The 19,996-nt window shown below is 38.4% G+C and overlaps 1 protein-coding gene across 2 annotated transcripts in view; it reads right to left on the reverse strand.

Moving 5' to 3' along the window:
* MED13L (mediator complex subunit 13L) overlaps positions 1–19,996 on the reverse strand; it is a 299,169-nt gene that overhangs the window by 59,799 nt on the left and 219,374 nt on the right. The gene's annotated exons all lie outside the window — the stretch shown is intronic.

A 19,996-nucleotide genomic window follows, 5' to 3' on the forward strand; every position in this document is an offset into this window, starting at 1 on the left:
TGCCTCTGTGGATATTAATAGCATATACTTCTAGTTGATTTGAACAAATAATGTAACAATGACTTGTTGATGAACTAAAGATACTATACAGTTACACTCCAATATGAAATTTGGAAAACTATTGTGCAGATTGCCCCCTGTTTCATTTGCATAAAATGTCCTATGCTGACTATAAACTCCGAAGGACAGAAAAAGAATCCTAACATTTTTCTTCCTTAACATTTTCTATCTTTTGAACTGACTTTTAACAGATTCTAGGGACAATGATAAAATAGTTTTATTTATGTTTGGTATGACATAACATCAAATTTTATAAGCTTACAAACATTGAACATGTTTAAAACTGCTCATCTAAAAATAGCAATTAAGGACACAGTTGTATATAAATCCCCAGTACACAATTGCCAAGGTATGTCAAGTCTCTAAAAGGGCTGGTAATATTATACTTAATTTTTACAATTTACTTCTCATCACAAAATTTTATTAAAGCATTCCGCTTCTCCATTTTCCACACAATTAGCTAAAATTTGATAAAAATGATCTGTCTTGAGAAAAATAATTTCAAAATGACTACAGTAGCACATTCTTTCAAAGTTGTTAACTCTGGCCCTAAGCCAGTGATAATATCTCCATTTCTCAAGACAGCTCATAAGAACACTTGCCTGATGAACCAAAGTCACTGTAGGCCAGGCAGCCATCGTTTAAATAATCACCTCCAAGATGTCCTTCTTCTCAAAATCTCTCTAAAATACTATAAACTGTATTTTGAGTACCATTCAAAACATTACACATTTTGCTTGGGTATAAAATTATAATGCTTTAAGGAAAAACTGAAATAAAAACGGTAACAGTTTCATTCCATCACACAGTGAAGTATATATATTCTTCCTTGACAAGTGCGTTGAGATAACCTGAAAAAATTTTGTGTTTTACTAGAACGCAAAGTTTTCGTCAGTAGGAAACATCTAATCTTGAGAGTAACTAAAATTTTGTAAGAATTTTGAAAACTTTAAACATCCTCTTGACACACACTTTTAGGTTTCAAGTTCACAAGGAGGAAATGATACACACAATTTAAACGTTCACAGGCAGAAGACAGTATCAACTATAAAAATGTAAGGTCCTTTATTTATGGAAATGACCTTAGAAACAGATCCTCCTCAACACACAACATTATGCCTGGCACATCAGAACCAAAATACAGGCTTACTGCTTCTAGACTGGTTGGTATTCCATCTATAAACTTCAGTGAGGGGTCCATCATGCCTACTGTCCTGTGTAGTTCAGTAGTGTATTTATAAGACCGCCGTTTAGAGTTGCAGATACTGGGTGCAGCACAGATACTATGTGCTTTGTTCTACTGATTCCCAACTGTGCACGAGAAGAAATGCAACCAACATTCATAAAATAAAGCCAGACACTAATACAGAAACAAATAAAAACAAAACAATATACCACAGGAAGGCTAAGATGTACTGATTTTTCCAATAGGGAAGATCTGAGTGCTTCAAGAAAACAAGAACAAGTGAAAACAGGATTTCAGTAGTAGAGTGAAAAGAAAATGAGAGAGGGCATAAGGCAAGGAGTAGATATTGTCAAGAACAGCATGTGGTTTGGAAATTCCAAAAGGGGGAAAGATGAGACATGATGGGAAGGAGTTTCAAAAAGAAGTCAGAGGTCACACCTTGAGACAACCACTAAGTTAACTTCACCTTTCTGATCAGTTTCCTCATACTTAAAATCAGCTGTGAGAGCAAATTGCTGACCCCTCATGGGTTCCGATTCAGGAGGTCCAGGGTAGGCCCCAAGAATCAGCATTCCCGAGTGATGCTGCTGCCACTCCCAGCCCAAGGACCAGACTTTGAAAACCAGCGAACTTGATGATACCTACATCTCTCTCCAGCTATACAGTTCTGGTTTTTCTAAGAATACATGACACAGAAGGGTAGGAATGACAACAGTGACATTAGAAAGTAGAATCCCCCTTTGACCTAGCAATACCACTTCTAAGACTTTATTCCATAGATAAAACTATTGTACAACTAATGACTACAAAGCATTGCTTGTGATAAATACTGAAAACAGCAGAGATGCCCATCGGTAAAGAAATGGTTAGCTAAACTGATCTACGATTCAGCCCTACAAAGTAATACCGTGCAACCACTTAAAAGAAAATGATCATACTGATATGTGGAAACCTCCAACCTAAAGTCATAAATATGAGGGGGAAAACCAAGGTACAAAAACACTGTGACTAATATAGTCCCATCTGTATAAAAATGGGCACAGGTCAGGGGAATATATGCACACACAATTTGCTTACACTGGCATAAAATTTCTCTGTAAGGATACACTTTAAAACCCTAATAATCCCGGATGCCTTTGGGGAATGACACGGCATGACTGAGGGAGAAAAAGAATTCACAATTCTTATTCTTCTATGCTTTTGAATGTGGGGCCATATGTCACACAGAGAGTAATGGAGGTAAGATCTGAAGGAGGCCCCTGCCTCCTGTCCTTGTGCAGTGTGCGTGCTGGCCCAACTAGAGGGATGCACTAGAGGAATCCATGGTGTTTCATCTTGTCATATTTGGCTCTTAGTTGAAGCCTGCTGAGATCATCTTTGATTCTGATTCTGTTATCTGACGTACTGGCTATTTGATCAGCAAGCCATCAATATCTTTATCCATGTCATCGCTAAAAATGGTGAAAAAGACTGCAATGAGAATAGAATCCTGTGTCATTTTATCAGATAACTCCCAAATTACAGATGCACTGGAGTGCTGCCACCCATTCACTATTTCTTCTCTACAAAGGATACTCTGAAAGATTATGTCAAATCTCTGGATAAAATACAGATACATAACGACTGTCCTATTTCTCTGATCTAGACATTTGTCTAAAAGGAAAATTCAGGTAGTCTGATACAAAAGCCAACCCTCCTCATTTTACAGATGAGAAAATAGGGCTTAGAAGTCTGGCTTGCTAGTGCCATTCTTAGAGGCACCACTGGAATTTGACTTGAAATTTAATGTTCTTTCCTGGAGCCAGCTTGTCTGTAAATGTAAAGGGTATACCCCCATCAACTTTTACTTTTACTTAACCAGAAGGAGATCAGATATGTGAATAAACACTGCAAACAAAGAACTCTACAAAAACAATTATAGATATATTGTGTTAGATAGTGTTATTTTAGAGTTAGGAGGTAAAACTCATTAAAAGCACCATAACCTGTTTCTGCTTCTTCTCACCCATCACCTACTTTTAACCTAAACCATTACTCACTCAATTTCATCTATTTCATATACTCTCATCATGTGTAAATTGAAAAGTGTTTTAGAGGTGATCAACTCAATGCCTTTCTAATTCAGGGAGAAGACTATGGCCCAAAGTCAGACTGGATTAGAGCACAGCTGGTTAAGAGTTCATTCCCCCTTTCTTAACATAGTGTTCATAGTACATTCATGACATTCAACTTCCAATCAATGCTACATTCACCGGCAGAGAATGTAATTACTCGTCAGTGTGATCACACAAGGTGTAACTTACACTCACCCCCGTATCATTTCTACTAACCCCCAATGCTGCAGACTACAAGGTACTATTACATGAACACAGAGTACCAGAAACACTGTAACTTGCCTCAGTCACACTGAAATTGGAGTCTCACCCTGTTCTCTTAGGGCACACCACTGAACACGAAATCTAAGCCTTCTCAACTCCCATTTATTTTCCATTCTTTATTCAGTAAATCAGGTCTGATTCAATCAATTCTTTATTTAATCTCTATTATGCCTTAAACATGCCTGTAGTTACACTTATCTCACTCTTGCCCAGAGTCCCAGAGGACTACATATTTCCTTTTATTGGTAAACGTACTCCCGTACTCATCCTCTTTCCCATTCTTGAACAGTCTATATTTATTCCTCACTTGCTCCAGGTTCCTAAGCCATTAGACACCTTCTCTGGATCCAAGTTACTCTTTTAGGGGTACTGTCCTATTTACTCTCCCTGTTCACTAATATCAAATAATCAACAGGTAAAATGGTCAGAATAATAGTAGTATGAGCAGTAATACCACTAAATTATCTATAAATAAATAGATTTTGTGCTATACAAGAAATAAAGTACTAAGAAAATAATGGAGGGGTGCTATTTTAGAAAGAGATGGGTCAGGGAGGAGCTTCTCTGAAAAAAAGGAGAGCATTTAAACAGGCTTGATTTTTGAGTGCCAGGTGGCTCATTTAGTTGAGCATCCGACTCTTGGGTTTCGGCTGAGGTCATGATCTTATTAAGAAAACCGAAAAACCCAAACCCCACTAAAAACATATAAACTTGAATATATATGTTGACTTTCCAAAAATAATCTATTCCTTTTCCAAGAACACATGTAAGATATAAAAAAATGGACTAAATGGACATAAGACAAATCCTAAATTTCAAGGATCAGCTATCATACCAACTATACCATCTTTAATCGTAGTGCAATTTAGTTAGAAATCAGTTTAGAAACTCAAGCATGTGTTCCCTAAATAAATCATGGGTTACAAAGGAAATCACAATGGAAATCACAAAATATTTAAAACCGAATGACAATGAAAATAATACATGTCAACATCCACGAGACAAAGCGCATAGAGAGTAATTTATATCCTTATATGCCTGTAAGAAAATCTTAAAATTCAAATCAAGGAGCTGAGGGAAGGGCCAAAACGCTCAGTGAAAACAGATGAAAATAATGACAGAAACATTTATGAATAAAATAGGGGGGAAAGGTGATCAATAGAAAGTATTAACAAGAAACTTGTTCTTTCTTTGCACAAAGGGCTGGGAAACAAACTACTAGGCCGGCTACCCCGGGGGAAGCGAGTGGGGAGGATGCCTGTGCAGGGGAGGGGCCGGAGGAGGAAGTGACCACAGAGAGAGGAAGGATGTTTCAATGATAAAGATAATATACCTAACTTTATGTCAATAAATCTGAAACACATGAAATGGATAATTTTCTATAAAAACAGAAGCTGTAAACATTTTTTTGAGAATAAGAAATTCACCCACCCAATTCAACACCGGCTTAGAAGGTTTTATAAAACTTTGAAGGAACAATCAGTCTTTCTATTCAGAGTGTTTCAACAAATGATAATTAAAATAAAGCCTCCCAAATCTTTCCTTTAGGCCTATAAAGCTTTGACAGTAAAACCAGATAAAATTAGTTACAAAATGAGAAAGTCACATGTAACAATTTCACTCAAGAAGAGACACAAAACTACTAAATTAAATAATAATAAATTGAATTGAGAAGTGATCCAGATATCTACAATATCGCCAAGTGGGGTTTATGTTGGGATAAAGGGATGGATTAACATCAGCAATCTGTAAGCGTAATACAGTACATTAACAGATGAAGGGGAAAAAATCAAAGAATCCATCTCAACACAGAGAAAAAAGCATACATTAAAATTTTAAAAATCTAATAATAATATTTATAAAATAAACTCTTAGCAAACTGGGAGTTGAAAGGTACTATCTAACTTAAATAGACAAAGCAATCATGTTGCTTAATGCTAAAACTTTAGAAAAATACTCAATAAAATAAAAATTTAAAAAGAGCAAGACAAGGGTATCTCCCCTTACATGCAACACTGCACTGGATGTCCAAGTCAATGCAATAAGAGAAAGAAGTATAAAGATCAGAAAGGAAGAGGTAACAATACCTTTGCAGATAATGTAACTGTCAGAGTTTTTTCAATGTAGACTACAGATAGATAAACAGAAGTCAACAACACAGTTCTTAAGGTTGGTAGACCTAAGATCAACAATAGCTGTGTTCTTATATGCCATTTACAAAATATAATTGAAAAAAAAAAATACTGCTGGGGCGCCTGGGTGGCTTAGTCGGTTAAGCGTCCGACTTTCGCTTAGGTCATGATCTCGTGGTTCGTGGGTTCGGGCCCCGCGTCGGGCTCTGTGCAGAGCCTGGAGCCTGTTTCAGATTCTGTGACTCCCTCTCTCTCTGACCCTCCCCTGCTCACGCTGTCTCTCTCTCTCTCCTAGAAATAAATAAAGCATTAAAAATCTTTTTAAATGTTTTAAAAAATGTTTTAAAACATTTAAAAAAAAAAAAGAAAAAAATTACTAAATAACAATGAAACCCAGAAGGTACTAAGAAAATATATTAATAAAAGAAATGTTAGGCTTCTATGGAAAAATTTACAGAACATTCAGTTTGAAGATTATAATAGATATAAACTCTTGGGGCGCCTGAATGACTCAGTCGGTTAAGTGTCCAACTTTAGCTCAGGTCATGATCTCATGGTTCGTGGGTTTGAGCCCCACGTCAGGCTCTGTGCTACATTTGATCTTAGCCAAAAGGCCAAGAAGCGATGTCGGGCTCTGTACTGACAGCTCAGACCCTGGAGCCTGCTTCATATTCTGTGTCTCCCTCTCTCTCCCTCAAAAATAAATGTTAAATTTTTTTTTAAAAGATAGAAACTCTTTTAAAAGACAAATCATATACCTAGATATGATACCAGTATCATAAAGATTACAATTCCCCCCAAATTGATCAATAATTCAATGCAATTCCAACCAATCTGATTCTCAAATGTATACAGAAGAACAAAGGGTCAAGAATAGCCAATGCAATTCTGAAAACAAACAAAGCAACAGACTTAACTTAGCAGTATCAAGATTTACTACTAAACCACAGTAATAACAGGGTAGTAATGACTCAAGAAGAAGGATCAATTAAATGGAACAGGGAACTCAGAAGCCCATCCTCCAAGGGCTCCTCATCTCACAAAGTGTAAAAGCCAGGAACACGGCCCCAGTTACCTTTCTGAGCAAACAGTCTACTGCTCCCTTCCATTCTCTCTCCCCATTCCAGCCCAATAAAACCTCTTGCTGTTCCTCAAACAAGCTCATCACATTTCCTCCTCTCGACCATTGAACATTACTGTTTCTTCTATCTGGAACTCTCTTGTTCCCAGCTATCAACAGGCTCTCTCCCTCACTTCCTACAAGTTTTGCTTAATCCCATCTCCCCAGCAAGGCTTATCCTCACCATATAATTTAAAGGTACAACTGCCCATAGCTCTCCTGCCCCCTGCCCCCTAGAGCACTCAGCACTTTCCCACATTACCTCTGATACAAGGCTGAGAAGCACTGTGATCTAAAAACAGCCTTGTCAACTGTAATGCTCCCTCTGTTACATTCTTACTACAGATATCGGGAAGGAAATGACATATGGCAGTAGACAGGAGGGAACGAGGAAGAGAGAAAAAAAATAAAAGAAAAGGAGTGGGAAGAAATGGGAAGAAGAAAGAAAGGATAAAAAAAGGGAGAGGAGGAGGAGGAAGGAGGGGAAGAAGAGGAGGAGAAGGTCGTGGGTAGGAAGAGGGCTTTCTGGAGTCTATGATGGTAATATGTACTTTTATTATGAAATTTTGCCTCAGAGGTTTGAATCAGTTTTCTTTTTAAAAATCACATTGAAGGGCACCTGGGTGGCTCAGTCAGTTAGGTGCCCAACTGGCTCAGGTCATGATCTCACTGTCCATGGGTCTGAGGCTCTCTGCTAACCGAGTAGGGCCTGCTTCAGATCCTCTGCCCCCTTCTCTCTGCCCCACCTCTGCTCACTGTCTCTCTAAATAAATAAATAAACTTAAAAAAAAATATCACATTCAAGATTATAATTACACTTTTGGAAAACGTTCATATTATGGACTTCATAGGGGGTCTGTTCTATAGCTTTAGCATTTGCCACTTGTCTTATTTTAAAAAAATCAACAGGTGAGAATTTTGAGTAAGAGCATAATAAATGCTAGACTAATTGTTTTATGACTAATAAACAACTAGGCTTGTATTATACCTGTGTAAGTGATTCACAAGAATGTCATTGTAAGTGTCCGATAGAAACACTTCTGATGAGATAAAGAATACTATTGCAATTTATTAAACTATTTTCAAGATGTAAAATTAATTCCTACTTTAAATATGTAACATGATTTAGGGAGGCTAATTAAAGCTTAAAGGCCTTTTAAACTTCCTCTCCCCCATCTCCTTTTTTCTCTCCTCTTCCCTCTTTGTTCCTCTTCTTTATCCCTTCCTCCTTTCCTCTCCTTCCTCCATCTCTCCTCATGATTCTAATTTTATTCTTTCTTTCTCTCCCCTTTTTCTCCCCTCCTCCCCACCAAGTGCTTTATTGTATTTCACCTATGCTGCAAGTATATCTCCAAATATTTCACCAGGTATCTGTAACTCCTTATTCTAAATTCCAAAGACCTATTTCTTTCAGATAAAACTAAGGAAGAAACCACCAAAAAAGTCTTGTTTCAAAGTAACAAGGGCAATATCTGTAACCATTCAAAGCAACTAACTCTCACCTCACCCTGGATCTTCTCTAGACCTCAGAGTTTTAGAAAACATATTTACATTTCTCTAGACTAGGAATCATCCTCCCACCCACCCACCGGCCTATCCATCCATTCATCCACTCATCCCCCCAGCCACCTATCCATCTGTGTGTGTGTGTGTGTGTGTGTGTGTGTATACACACACACACACATACACATTTCTGGAGAAATCTCTTCTACTGTTTAAATGTTAAATAGCTAAACGTAGCATGAACAGATTTCCTCCTGGCAGTCAGTGCAAGGAGAGCATTAACAAGAATGTTCCGTGTCAGCACTGGTGTACACACACCCCATGAGCCACCCCCTCTAGCCTCCGCCAACCAGTCTGCTTCAGGGCTGGGCACTTCTGACCGCGCACGCCGTGCTGCTTCCTATGTTGGTGTCTGTGCTCTTCTTTTGTCTAGAATAAACCTTCCTTATCCTTCATGTAACTCCTACTTACCTTCTCCCAGAAGTCTTCTTTAAAGTGCCAGAGCAGGCCAAATGCCCCACATGCCTCTGTGTGTATCTCAGTCAAAACATTTTCGCTTGGTTAAGTTTTACATCTAGTCCATCTGACTAAATTTTGTGCGGGCAGAAGTTACATTTTAGCTATCATTTTGGACCCTTCACATGGTATTTGGCATGGGCACATGCTGCATTAATGATTAGTGGAGTTTGTGATATTTCATATCTTTCCTCCAAAATATTTTGGCATTTTTACCAGGTGACTCAGAAATAAGCCTGGACTCGTGAGTCGAAAGACAGGGAAGACAGGAGTGATGGCTATGACACTCCAGCCAGGAATACATTAGGTGACACCCTCCCATGGCCTTGAGAATTTCTGATGAGCTTTCTAACCATTCTTCTTCTGCAGGAAGCCTGCTCAGGGCATATCACTAATGGCTGTGGAGTATAATATAGTGAGTCTCTTTGGGACCCAAGGTAGTTTATACTCTCCGGACTAGAAAAGAGACTAGCACAAAATAAATAAGGACTAGACATACAGGTCAATTCTGTAAATGCCACTGAAGAATTCTGTTCCTTTACTCCATTATCCATCCTAAGTACTATGGCCAAATCAATCCTTCTAAAACACATTTGTAATAAAAATCGATACTACTTAATCCCACGTTATAGTCCTCCACTGCCCAGAGGAAAAATCTACACCCCTCGGCCCTCTGTCCAGGCTTTCCTTATTCTAGAGCGACCCACTTTTTAAGTACAATTTAAAAAACCCTATTTCCACGAACAAACTCTCAGTGACAGCCCATCTGGCACGGTTAATGCTCTGTGCGTCTCTCACATGCATTCCTACACCTCCACATAGTTTCCCACTCCTCCATTCTCCTTAAATCTCATTTCTCAAAGTCCAACATCACTTCTACTTCCTCTACAGAGCCTTCTCATGTGAGCTCTTTCCATAGAGACCTCTTCCTGCTACCAAGAGTACTCACCTCATTTGGCACCCATGCTAACAGAGGAACTTATCTAATCAACAAACATTTACTAAGCACATCTGTCTGTCTTGTGCAAGACACTTTGCTAGATTTAGGAATATGGAAATAAGCAAGGCCAGAATCAGGCCTTGGGTATATTACAGTTTCCTAAGCAAAGTACTTAAAAACATTAGAAGCAGCAAAAATGTTAACATAAAATTATTATACTGGCCTGCGTACATAGCAAGAGCCCAAAGATGTCAAAAGGTGTAGCAATATGAAGATGGAGAAATTCTGGCAGGATATCTCAGTCAAATTTTTATACTTTAATATTAAATTTAAAAAATCTTTCATCATATAATTATAACATCTTACATGGGTTTGTATCCTATGCAATCTTAAAGAATTATCGGTTTATAAAAGAATGACATGAGCCCGTGGGAATGAGGGGAGGTCTAGAAAAAAAAAGTTTTCCTACTATTTATAAAACATCATGTATTCTATCGTACTGTTACAATTGGGTTAAATTCTCTATTCTCAGAGGTCCAAAAAGTAAAACTAAAACTACATTCCAATAAGAAAAGAAATGTGGTTGCACTCTATCTTTCCAACATCATCTTTCACTACATTAATTTGTATGTGCAAGGCTCCCAGTGTCCCATTCGTTTCCTTCCTGGGACCTGTCATAATCTGCAGTTACCTATTTTGATGGTCCCCTCCCACCATAATGAAAGCTCCCTAAGGCCTCTGTATTCCAGGAACCTAGCGCAGCTCATGACACACAACACTTAATAGTCACTGAATGAATGAATGCAGTTTTAGTCATAACAATTAAGTTACTTTTCTTCAGAAAGTTCCATATTGAGAAGAACAAGCTGATGCACACAGAGAATATTTTTAAAGTGGGGGGGAAATTTAATTATTAATAGAAGGAGGCAGTATATAATTTCCAGTGATAGGGGAAAAAGTAACTTTTTAAAAAGTTTATTTATGAGAAAGAGAGAAAGAGAGGACCCCAAGCAGGCTGTACAATGTCAGCAAGGATCCTGAAGCGGGGCTTGAACACACAAGCTGGGAGATCATGACCTGATCTGGAATGGAGCCACCCAGGTACCCCCAAAGAGGCAACTTTTAAAAGTGTTCACTTGGGAAACACAAGGGCTTGGTGGGGGCTGCAACTCTGTAGCTGGGAAAGGACCTGCATAAATGCAAAAGAAGAAGGACTTAATATTCCAGATCATTTTATTCTCTTACAATATTCTAAATCTTAAAAAAACAAAAGATTTTTTTTTTACTTCTTACATGGAGTTTTCAGAATGCAAGTATTACATGTGCTTTCAAAATGCACTATGAATATTAATAAACTGTTCTTTTCATGGTGTAAAAGTGTTTTGATAACAGATTCACAATGCAGAACGCATTTAGATAATTCTATCTAAATGCTTTCTGTGTTATGAACTTATCTTAAAATTTTCCAAGCTGTCATTAACCAAATCTCTTGCCAGAAATAATTTGCCTCACTCTATAGATCCTCATTTGGGAATATTTTGCTAATGCTACCTTATCATTTCCTTTCCTTAAAAATATACTGTTTACTTTGGCAGCCTCCACAAAGACCGTGTTGAGATCCCTGCTCACTAGCATACTGACCTTTCTCTTATTGGACAAGCCTTAACTTTCTTCCTTTTTAAAAGAGGGTGGCATTATAACATTCAAATAACAAGACAATTAAATTATTTCATAATACTCTGAGATGCTTTCACTATTTCATATATCTTCCCTTTAAATTATAAGTTAAATCTGATACAAAGGCAATGAAAGTGTCCAGGAAAGTTAATGGCATATAATTTGTTTTTAAATGAGAGACACACTTGTATTATAACTGTCCAATTACCATTACAATTTTATGAAATCACCCTTCTAAAAAGAAGAGTTACCAAGTAAATTATTACAATACAAAACTGCTCAGTGAACAACTTTCCTTTATACATACATAAAAACATATACCTATGAGTTTATTTACCAATTTGCGTGCATGCACGCACACACACGAAATTAAATTAGCAAACCCTATGACTTCTCCTTTCTACCCTCAAAGCTCAGTTGTTCACTGGCAGTACGTTCGGCACTGGTGCAGTAATTCGTGCTGGTCACAAGGCTGCCATTCCTGGCACTGCAGTGTTAACAACCCAGCAGTACATCTTACATTAATGCAAAACAGTGCCCTGGTGGCCTAAAGGACCCAGTGTTTCTCCCTGGGTGCCTCACTGCCAGAAGCAAGTGACAGTGCAGAGGCTAAGATTCCCTGTGCATCCCTGATCCAAAGACTGGGAAGCGGGAGGTTTCCCATCCAGGTGATACGAACTACGTAAGATAATTTTCATGATGCCAAAATAGACATACGAGCTGCTCTAGTCAGTGATCTGAGCTTAAAAATCAGAAGCCGACATACACAAAATTTGGGAAGGCTTAAGAAAGTCATCTTATTAAAATCTCTCTTGAGGTTACTAACCTAGGCCAGATTATCTACTCACAGTCTCTGGACAGCCCTTTGAAAATTTAATGGAATGTGCCTGGCAGAGAATACAGATTACAGCGACATTTATATTAGGTAACTCATAACCACCAAGTGGTTCCACTGCTCATGGTTGGATTCTTTTTTTTTTTTTTTTAAATTTTTTTTTTAAATGTTTTATTCATTTCTAGGAGAGAGAGAGAGAGAGAGAGAGAGAGAGAGAGAGAGAGAGAGAGACAGCGTGAGCAGGGGAGGGTCAGAGAGAGAGGGAGTCACAGACTGAAACAGGCTCCAGGCTCTGAGCTGGCAGTCAGCACAGAGCCCGACANGGAGTCACAGACTGAAACAGGCTCCAGGCTCTGAGCTGGCAGTCAGCACAGAGCCCGACACGGGGCTCGAACCCACGAACTGCGAGATCACGACCTAAGCGAAAGTCGGACGCTCAACCGACTAAGCCACTCAGGCGCCCCTCATGGTTGGATTCTTTTGGTTTTTTCTAAGTATTAAAAAAACCCGCTTTTATCCTTTTTTTTTTGGTTACTTTAAATGATAGTAACAAAGTATGTGAGGAGTGGAGTAGAGCAATGAGGGAGGTAATGGAAAGCCATGTAAATTTTCTAGTTAAATACTGCGAAGGCAATCATATATTATTGCTAAGAATAATAAAGGATCAATGGACACTAACATAGCTAAGGATCTTTCTTTATTGTTAAGATTTATTTTTAAGTAATCTCGACACCCAACATGGGGCTCAAACTAATAACCCTGAGATCAAGAGTCACATGCTCTACTGACTGAGCCAGCCAGGCACCCTGCTAAGGCTCTCTCTCTCTTTTTGCCTGTGTGCCTGAGGGCATTCACTAGCCTTTCTTTACTGCTCCTTACTGCTAAATTGAAATGCTAACATGAAATCCTCCCAAACTACAAAATACTCTTGCATGTGTATCTTTAAGTCATGGATGTTCCCTTGTATTTTACACAAACACCTGACTCCTATGACAGTTCTCCCACCTGAGGAGGAGCCCAAGGGGGAAGTCACGGTGGAGTGGCTGCCGGCTCAAAAGAAATGTAAGGACAGGTTCCCAAACCCAGCTCACAGGGGGAGAAATGACCTGCCGAAAATATGTCAAGCGAATGGGAACCCCAGTCAGTACGCTGCCATTCACCGGGCGAACAACAGCAGGTAGGGCTTCACCTGCGTGGGCAAACAGTGCCCCCCTCCGCCCCCACACCTGTCAACCAACACTGGTGCTAGGGATTTTTGCTTTCGTAGAGCATGAATTCTCCATACTCCACTAACATACTTTTCATCGTGTATGAGTACCAACCTTTATCATTTTGTTCGTGTCTCATTGTATCTATTATATGTAAACTACCTGAAATACTTCTAGAACAAGAAGAGGCAGGAAAAGGAGGGAAGGATCCATAGGGAAAATCCTTTTTTCTTTCATACCCCGAGTCCATTTAAGGAACTAACAATGTTATATTACAGTATGTATTTAATGGGGGCTGACACATAAACAGTTCAACATTATAAAATTATTCTGTGTACCTAGCCACAGTAATGCTCCCAGTTACATTTTTAAAAGATAGTGTCTACAATAAACAAAACGGGGGGGAAAACTACCTTTTTATATCCCACTATTTCAGATCTAGCAGCTGATACTCAGCTCAATGTGGCTTGACAAGTTCTTTAAAGGCTTTCCAACACTTGGCATTAGCCTACCAGAGAGCAGGGCCCTTTATATTCAGCACTGCTGCAAAATGTCTCACTCACCAGTACTCAAAGGAGGTCATGGTTTTCCCAGCAAAGGGAAAATAAAATTGGAGCGGACACTTATTTGGTAGAATGCTGTTATCAGCGAGTATTTATCTTCTATACTCTTCCCATACCACAGTCCTACTCCAGAAAGCTAGCTTTTTTCTTTCCTTTAATCAAAACACAGTGCAGACTTTAATCATCAGCACTGCTCCTGACCCCAACCCCTTATCTTAACATAAGAAAAAGAAATCGGACGGCTAAAACCAACAAAAAAATAAACTTAAGATGCTTCTATGCTTTTTTAAAAATCTATTTAAAATTATGATGTCAACGACAGCTACATATTTTGCAATATAAATTAACTTTGATTCTTAATAATTAAAAGCAATTTCTCCTGGGGTCCTGGGTGGCTCAGTCCATTAAGCGTCCAACTTTGGCTCAGGTCATGATCTCACGGCCGGGGGAGTTAGAACCCTGAAATCAGGCTGCTTGCTCTCTCTCAAAATAAAAAAACTTAAAAAAAAAATAAAAATAAAAGCAATTTCTCCTAGTGAGGTAAAACTCATATGACAGGATATAAAAGAAAGAGGAGATACTGGAACTCAGAGTTATCAGGCGACGTAAACCTGAAAGATGCTATTTTTTTCAATACAAGAATGGCATTAGCACCTCATTAAAGGGACAGGGAACACAGAAAACATCACCTGAAAATGTACTCCCTGAAGTACAGCCCAGAGATACCCAATAAATACCCAGTCTTCAAACTATTTTAATGTGCATAGTAGTTAGCTAATCATTTAATGATAATCACATACAATCAGCATCTGGTCACTGCCAAAAAAATATGACTTTAAAATTATGAATATTCACCTTTAAAAAAATTTTTCTAAATGTTTATTTATTTTTGACAGAGAGAGAGACAGAGTGTGAGTGGGAGAGGGGCAAAGAGAAAGAGACAGAGACACAGATTCTGAGGCAGGCTCCAGGCTCTGAGCTGTCAGCACAGAGCCTAATGCAAGGTTTGAACCCACAGACCCGACGGCAAGATCATGACCTGACCTGAAGTCAGACACTTAACCGACTGAGCCACCCAGGCAGCCTGTCACTTTGTTTTTTTGAGAGCACCAATTTGAAAAAGGTTTAGAGATAAAAAGATTCTGATAGAGAATCTCCTTTCATTATCAAGATCCAGTAGCAAAGGCAAATTTCAGTTCATTTGTTCATTCAAGGAGTGTATATGTGCGGCCCTAAATGCTAGGCGTACCCCGTAGGAGGCCCAGAGTGTCCCGGTTCTCACGGACCGTACATTATTGTTGGTGTGATCCAGACAGTTTTAAAGTTTTAGAAAGATAATTTGGGGGGCAAAACGTCTATGAAGAAAATAAAACAAGATGATGTGCTTGAGAGTGGCAGGGTAGGGGCCCCGGGGGTGAAGGGAGCATACACTTTATAGAAGGCAGTGGTAGAAGGGGAAGACTTCTTCCAGGAAGAACAAATGAAAGGTGAGCAGGAGTGAGACCTAAGAGGAGGAGGTTTAGGCAAAGGGCATATAGAAAAGCCGGATACAGGGATAAGTTTAATGTGTTTGGAGAACGGAATGGCCACTGTGTTTGAAGCTTACAAATTGGAAGGAGACAGGAACAAAATGTGGTCAAAGAGGTGAGCAGGGGCTAGAACATGTAAGCCTTTCAACAGTGGGACAGGGCTTGAATTTTATTCCAAATACCTATAGGATTTGAAGCAAAGGAACTCCCATGTCTAACTTATATTTTGAAAAGATCACTTTACTTATTTATTCTCTGGATCACATGTTACGAAAGAGTTAAGAGTAGACACAGGGAGAATAGCTAGAAGACTATTTTGTGAGTCCAAACGAGAGAATAGCATGGCTTAGGTTGGTGGCAGTAGAGACAACGAAAAATGTCGGACATGTTAGTGAGGAAAGGCCTAAGGCCAGAAACCTCATTAGGGAGAAGTCCACATGGAGGCGGTACATGAAGACAAGAAGATGAGTGAGAGTACCGAGCTCTGGGTCTGAGAGTCTAGATATGGAAAAAGGGATACAGTTCAACTTCTGCTGTGACAGTCTCAGGTTCTTGGGTGGAAGGGACCAATATGCAAAAGGTTTAGAGACAGAAAGATTCTCTCAGGGGATCTGCTTTCAAAGTCAAGCATCAGTAGTAGTAGCTTAGGCAACTTCGCCTGCTACCATGTTTTCAGTAAGCCAGTACATGAGGCACATCTTTTAATGATATTTCTCCTACCAACAGGTAAAGAGAGAAAATAAATTTTTGTTTATTTTAGTGATAAAAGCTACACACATCTACCTACCTACACACACACACACAAACACACACTCTGTCTCTCACTCACTAACATACCCACACCCACACCCACTCTCTCTCTCTTCCACTGGGAATTTAATAAATTTAGCTGAATCAAACTAACCTATTTATATTTTCTCCTCTCAAAACGATTTTTTAAAAAGAATTCACTGAGCTTAACAAAATTCCCTGAAAACAAATAATGAAGTTATAAAATGCTATTTGAATCAAATTATCACCTGAATAAATACCAGTTTTTCTAATTAGTAATCAAACCTACAAATCTGATTAATGTCACAATTTGAAGTATAAATGAAGCAATCACCCAATCTATTTTCCATTCAGAGATTTCCACTTAAAATAATTTTCCTGTTTTATAATGCTAACAACAGTAGGGGAGAGAGATGTTAGTCACTGGCTTCCTTTTGATCAGGCTGGGTCATTTACTCAAAAGCAAGAGACTCCTTCAGATATACCACTTTTTCTCCAAATGACTCTGACAAAATCTTATTTACTAATTTTAAACACAACTCAGAACTAGAAACTACCTAAACTCCCATCAGTAAATAGTAGTAGGATGGCCAACTAAATTGAGGTATGTTCACACAAAAGAATCAGACAGCAATCAGAATGGCACACAACTACATACAACAACTTCAATGGCTATCACAAACAATGTTGAAGAGAAGGCAAACCAAAGAATATTTATTAGATGGTTCTATTTACATAGAATATAAAAATACACTAAACTGTTAGAATAGTGCTCATGCTTGGGACATGAAAGGAGAGTGAGGGAAGTCTTGGGGTGCTGGTGACATTCTATTTCTTGACCTGAGTGCAGGTTACAAAAATGTGCTCAATTTGGAAATACTTATTTATAAATATTATGATAAAGGTACATTTTGTGTTGTATATTATATTCAAAAAAGTTATACATATGCAATAAAAATAAAGCAAAATGCTAGTATTTTGAAGCATGAAGAATTTTAGGTTAAATCTGAGCTGTAAAACCATTAATATTTATCTTACTATCTATGATAAACAGAATAATGGTTTCCCAAAGATGCTCCTGTCCTAATCCACAAAATCTGTGAGTAGGTTATGCTATATAGCAAGGGAGAATTAAGGTTTCGGATGGATTAATGTGGCTAATCGACTGAACTTGAAATAGAGAGATTATTTTGGATTAGCCAGTGGGTCCAATGTAGTTACAGAGTCTTTAAATGTGTAACAGAAGACTCAGTGTCAAGAGCTATAGGACACGAAAAAGACTCAGTCATTGCTGGCTTTGGAAACAGAAGAGGGACACAAGCTAAGGGAAGCTGGAAAAGGCAAAGAAAGAGATTCTCCTTTCTCACCTAGAAAGGAGTGCGAGCCTGCCAAGATTTTGATTTTAGCCTGGTGAGGCCCATTTCATACTTCTGATGTCCAGAACAAAAAAGATAATAAATTTGTACAATGACAAATTATCATCACCTTTGTCGTGATTTGTTTCAGTAGCAATAAGAAACTAATATCCTCTTCTTTTTTTCCCCAGAATATTACATAGTTTATATATAAAATAAAAGTTTTAAACAATACATATGTTATAGAGAAAGCACAAAATAGAAAAATATAACACTAATGGTAGCTTGTTTGTAAGTCTTAATAAAAGGTTCCATCTCCCCCATATTTTTGAAGGTTATCTTTCAGTCCTCCAATAATCAAAGCATACCTTCATTACTTCTTATATCCACTGATGCAATACATACTTTCCGTTTCCAGCAAAACTCCAGTTAGTTCTCAAATCCATTTACTCATGGAATCAAGACAATTATTTTCACAAAATCAATTTCTCAATTTCCCTGAAAATAACATCTAATGAATTTTGACTTTATCCTTTACCTCCTAAATTTAGTGAACTAACATTAATACATGAATTTTTTAAGGGGAAGAAAGAGATCATTTTATCCTAATTCAATAATATTTAAAAGCCAAACAATAAGGTAAAAAAAAATCAATTTGGAGACATCAGCAAATAGCAATATGACTTCTAGCTTATAACTCATCCGCATGAAAACCAAGCCATTCCAAAGGTAAGGAAGAGTCAAATGGTATTCTGTAAAGAACCCACAGACTAAAATTCCTAAAATCAAATTTCTAAGGAAGGCTGTTGATCAACTGCACATACTTGTTAATAAGATATCTGAATAAACATTTATTGAAACTTATTTAAAGATAGCCCTACCTTTTTCCTAATGAAAGCGGCTTTAAGCAGCTAGCTATAAGATCACACCCACAGGGAAACAGCAAGAAAGGCGACAAAGAATATGATGTCATATGATTTTTTATTATTATTAAATTATAATCAACTACTTAAATGAAAGAACATCTAGCTGGTAGAAAATTTTCCAATAGAGGCAAGTGCGGATGGAGTTAGCCTAAGATTCAACAATACCTTATGTAAGTTTACGACTTCCCAAAGAACAACTAGAGTGGATTTTAACTGGTAATAGGAGGCATCTAAATGTGACCGGCAAAGGAACTAAGGTAGTTGTAAGATGCAAGATAAGCACTAGATGTTGGCTATCCAGAACATTACTATTTGGAGACGGATGGTAATTAGAATCCCCAGGAGAAGCTACTTTTTAACTCAGACAAGTCCATCTCCCCACAAAAGTACAGATGCTCTAAGGAAACATTGTTACTAATCTCCATTTGTTCCCTACATCAGACAGGTTGGGGCGCAAAGTGTTAAAAATCACCAGGTAAGAAGGAAGAAGTGAATGATCTACTCTGCTGTAGCTCTAGGCTAGCCAGCTGTGTTCACTTTAATTCTGGATGTCACACTTAAAAAGGGTAGTAATCAAACTGGAACACACTCAAAAAAGAATGACAAAAAAAACCTTACAACCAGCCGACATGACAACAATTGAAGGAAGTAGAGATATTTAACTAAGAAACGAGACACCTTAGCGAAGAGACATAAATAACCTTTCTTGCACAAGCAATACTCAAGTACACCTGCACTGAAACCTATTTTGCTCAGCATGGTGTTTTTATAATCATTGCTGGGACAGTATATGCTATCCTCAATTGTGGCAAATATCAGTCTTAAACAATGATCAAGGGGCGCCTGGGTGGCTCAGTTGGTTAAGCGTCCGACTTCGGCTCAGGTCATGATCTCATGGTATGTGGGTTCGAGCCCCGCGTCGGGCTCTGTGCTGACAGCTAGCTCAGAGCCTAGAACCTGCTTCAGATTCTGTGTCTCCCTCTCTCTCTGACCCTCCCCTGCTCACGCTGTCTCTCTCAGAAATAAATAAAACATTAAAAAAAAACAACCCAATGATCAAAATGTGGCAACACACCAGCCAATACTTCATCCCACATGAGAGAACTCAAGTATAATGGCCAAGCACCACTGGTACAGAGGCTACAAAAAAAATACACTTCCATTCAGTATAGACTCTCTAACTAGACTGTTTAAAGAAAATATGAGCTGACAAGAAGGGTAATATATCTGCTATCTCTGAAGGGTGGTGGAAGAAACTCGGGCATACTGAAAGGTGAAGGGGAACAGGATGACCTTT

This window comes from Hyaena hyaena, unplaced genomic scaffold (assembly GCF_003009895.1).
Source record: "Hyaena hyaena isolate Hyena2069 unplaced genomic scaffold, ASM300989v1 scaffold_0, whole genome shotgun sequence".
NCBI classification, from domain to species: Eukaryota; Metazoa; Chordata; class Mammalia; order Carnivora; family Hyaenidae; genus Hyaena; species Hyaena hyaena.